Below are 4865 nucleotides of genomic sequence, written 5' to 3'. Positions count from 1 at the left end.
CAGTCAACAAACTATAACTTGAAAGAATTTTGAATGGCCAAGCTAATTTCAAATCAAAGTAATATCCAGAGGGATATGTGAGTTGGGTATACATCAGGATTCATTAATGGTCTCAGAGCTCATGATGTAATATGGATGAAATTAGTATACATGTGGTATTTGGAATTATGTAAATAGATAATGCTATCTAGTAGACAACACTTTTTTTTTTTTATTTTTTTTAACGTTTATTTATTTTTGAGACAGAGAGAGACAGAGCATGAACAGGGAGGGGCAGAGAGAGAGGGAGACACAGAACCGGAAGCAGGCTCCAGGCTCTGAGCCATCAGCCCAGAGCCCGATGCGGGGCTCAAACTCACAGACCGCGAGATCGTGACCTGAGCTGAAGTCGGCGCTTAACCGACTGAGCCACCCAGGTGCCCCTAGACAACACTTTTTAGACAGACAGTGGATATAGCATAGAAATTATGAAAATCTCTTCAGTTAATTTCCAGAGTACCTCAAGAATGGTAATTTTAGATTGCTGTTTGAATTTTCCAACTTTGTAAAATTTTTATTTTTAGAAAGGAATATGTAATAAAAAGCTGTTTACAGGAAGTTTTTCTTGTAAAAATAAATTATTTAGCATCTTACTATTGAGGATTTCTTCAAAGAGATGTGAAGAAAGAATTTATAATTTATAAGAAATATCCTACTGGTCTTTCTGTTTACTACAACTAGGAGTTATAGGTCATAATAGTTTATAAAATGTAACCTATCTGGTACATAAGCATGCCAGATTGACTACATAATCTATCATCTATCTATCTGTCTGTGTATCTATCTATCTATCTATCTATCTATCTATCAATTAACTGGAGGATCAAATTCTTGCCTCTCTGGCAGTGGTGGAAAATCATAGTATTCATACAGATGTGTGGCAAACACTCGCTGGTAATTTTCACTGGTTGAACCCCTCCACTTGGTCCTGCACTACCGAGTGGGGTTTCTTGGGTGTTGCAATTGTTGCTATAATTATTCTTTTTATTATAGTCTGCCAAACTGGAATGAAAGCACTATCTATGGCTAGGGACATCAAGCACGCCTACACTGCTCAATTATCTCAAAGCCTGATAGCTGCTCCCCTACAAAAAACAAAAAGGGGGAAATGTTGGGATTATTACTCAGGATAGTGAGATTATACACAACGCTTGGCTAGCTGAAATGTAACATGGAGATTTCTGGTAGGCTGCAGTTAAGCTTGGGAAGAGGTGGGTCTCTTGGAATGCCGGGGCTTGCATAACCTCCTTGACTGCCAAATGCTGGGCGGGCTGGGGTGGGGTGGCAGACTGGCCTTCCCAGGTGTGGGAAACTCTGTTATGTATATGTTTATACATTGTGTACAAAGTTTGGGAAAACAGTAGGACACATAGACTCTTGTGGTATATCTCTGATTGGATTATTCTCTTGTGATTGTTCACCTTTTAAGTCATGCACCCTTTGATTTTGCATGCCTGAAATGTTATACGCCCTCTGTACACAACAAGCCAACTGAGATTTGTGATTGGCCTGACACTGCAATAAATGAGAATGTGAGTGAGGCAAACTGGGGCCTTTGTCTGTAAACTTTGACCCCCATGCCTTCTCCTCTCTTTCTTAGCTAAGTATGGAGTAATGTTTCATCCCTCAGCACAGGGTTTGCTGGCCATTTCAGGCATCTATCTACCTCTCTTACATGCTTGCATTAGTGCTTATAATTAATAGTTTACAAAGTCACACTCATTAAATGCATTTTTATATTGATATTCATGAAAAGACACTTGCACTATTAACATGGAGTAAAGTGAGGGTGTCTGAAAAAGGAGCAGAAACATAGCACTAGATTCTTGGTTACTGGCCTGCACTTTGAGATCCATGTCTGGGAATGTTTGACTATAGTGGTGAGCTGCCTGGGGGATGGGGAATAGGAGAAAGGAAGCAACTTAGCACAGCTTTTCTTTTCCTTCCTTTACAACACTCTACTTTTTAATCCACTCTCCACCGCTATTTTAGTTCAATTAATATTAATTAGAGTTCAGCTTTAAAGTGTTAAGATATCAATTCACTTGCTCCTTAAATTAAAAAAGATTGAAGTTCTTTTGAATTTTTAAATGATAACTGTAATATTTTGTGTGCATTGATGGTTTCTCCATTTCACCTATCATATTAAGGTAATTCTTCAGAGATTCTGAGTAGGGAGAATATGTCATGCAGAAGATAAAATGGGGCATGTTAACAAAAGAAAGAGAAAGAAAGAAAGAAAGAAAGAAAGAAAGAAAGAAAGAAAGAAAGAAAGAAAGAAAGAAAGAAAGAAAAGAAAACATTTTAAGGCACTTCACAATATTTCTTTGTTGATAAAATATATAGTATTTTAGCAGTACAAAATATAAAAATAGAATTAAATATTTAATTAAATAGAGGAAATAAATTATACCTGAATCCAAAATAAAGGAAACTTTGTTCTGATTTAATGAAATATACGTTTAGTGAGGATCTTACTTGATCATATGTTGCAAGAAAGAATAGAATTCTCATTTTTATTATCTGATAAAATGTGTCCAGAAATTGTATACTGTACTAGAGAATTGGGAAGCTAATGTAGGCAGTACTTTCTGCTCTAAATTTATGCTTCAAATTACATTGCATTTGTAATTATAAAACATTTTTTTTCTCATTTAAGTTGACTTTAATTTGTGGCTATGTTGAATTAGGTAAGGGCTTTCAGTGTTATTGTCCACAGAAGAGATATTTGGATGGGAGTAACAAATGTATCACAGTTGGTGAGATACTACCTGTTAAACAAAACCTATCTAAAGCAAATGATCTCTCTGATAACTGAAGCCTCTTAAAGGCAGGTGCCAGAAAATTAGCAGATCATTTTCTCCTTCTAGTAAAATCTGATGATAGATGTCCTTTGTCTAGACGTATGGAGGCTAAAATAACCTTGAACCTTAAAGCATCAAGGTGAATAAATGTTTGTGTGACAAAAGTTAAAATAGCTCTATAGTACAGCAGGTAATGTAGACAGCAACTAGGCTGATTTTGTAAGTTAGTATGAAAGGAATTCAGTTCACCACTCTTCTACACTCTCTAGTACTTTTTGTTTCCTTACAACTGACTCCTTGACCCTTTGGTAACTGGTGTCTCATTGCCGTAAGATTCTAGCCCTGTTAAATGTTAACTGACAAAGACTTAAAATTTAATCTTTCCATTAGAGTTTACATGCTTAAGAGTCATTTTTGTAAACCAAACTCTTATGGTCCAAAGGATTGCTCATGCTGGGATTTAAATTCTGTGGGAGAAGAAGGAAGTATAAAGTCCTATAGGCCTCTGACCCTGCATTGTGTGTTAAATTAAGTTAAAGAAATAATTTTTATTTATGCCAACAACTTTATTTAACCATCAGAGTGCCAGCTTAATGTAATCTTGTGAATTAATGTCATTACATTATAGAATAAATTTTTGTTGAATACTTTTTTCTCCTGCTGTTAACTCTGCCCTTTTGTCAGTAAACTTATAGTGGGTGACTATTTGTACAGAGGACTTCGCACATGAAGTATAATTGCAGTTATTAAATAATAGATTTCCCTTGTATACTTTTCTCAGTCATTTGGAAAGGCAAAAGATTTGTTCAGAACTTTACAATACCAAGGACGTATTTTAAATGCAAGAAAGGAATAAAGTCATATATATATGTATATGTATGTATATGTATATATATATATATGACTAGATTTATGCATTATAGATAAAAGGACAGACAAAGATTATTTTGCATTCGGACATAAAACTCAATGAAAGTTTAGATTCAAGTACAGAATTTTAAGATTTGTTGAAAGTGAACCTTCTCTTTACAGCTAAAATGAATATGGATTGAATTTAACCTCCTACCTAAAACATATGAGCAGCAACCACAAAAATAAGACTAATGACATGATTCCTATGATACTACAGCTTATGGCCTTGAGAGAATTTTGAGTCAGTGATACAAGAAGGGAGAACCCAGATGGAAACCGGTGAACTCCCTGAAGTGAGGAGACAGAATTGGGAGTCCAGGGAAACCAAAGCAGCTATATAGTTCACAGGAAAGAATATTAGAAAGGAGAGTGGTACACAAAGCTGTAATTCTGGAGATGGGCAAAAAGTCCATCTGGACAACTCAGTTGAGTACTGATCAGCATATACATGTGGGTCACTACTCGAGGATAGGGAAAGATCAACCCAACAAGTTTAGAGGTAACATGCCTAGTGCCCAAAAAGGGTGAATAGAGTTGGTTTCCACAGGCAAACTGGAAACGGGGCATTGTGCATTGTGTAGAGTATGCAGAAGTATCTTGTCTAAGTCTTTGAGAAAAATGAGCTTTAGACAGAGTGCTGTTCCAGTTTTATCCAACAAAATTTCAGAACAAGATCTCCCCACTCCCATTCAAATTGTTTCCAATCACATCCTAGAAAAAATCTCATGTTTATGGGGAAACATAAATATTCTGCACCCAGGAAGCTAAAATTCATAATGTCTGATGTCCAATAAAAAAATTGGCAATCTGGCAAAGAAGCAAGAAAATACAACCCACGATGAGAAAAAAAAAAAAAAATTAGTCAACTGAAACTGACTCAGAACTGACACACATATTAGACTTACCAGCCAAGATCATTAAACTGTATTAACTGGATTCCATATGTTCACAAAGTCAGATAAAAACAGGGGGAAAATCTGTATGTATAAACCCTAGGCAGTAATTCATGGGAAACTGATAGCACTAAACACTTGTATTAAAAAAGATAAAAAGTCTCAAATCAGTGCTTTCAGCATCCACCTTCAGAAAATAGAAAAAGAAGAGCAAATT

This window comes from Panthera tigris, chromosome C1, assembly GCF_018350195.1.
Source record: "Panthera tigris isolate Pti1 chromosome C1, P.tigris_Pti1_mat1.1, whole genome shotgun sequence".
In the NCBI taxonomy this organism is placed as follows: Eukaryota; Metazoa; Chordata; class Mammalia; order Carnivora; family Felidae; genus Panthera; species Panthera tigris.
The sequence above is the reverse complement of the archived record's forward strand: the minus strand, read 5'-3'. Positions refer to the sequence as shown.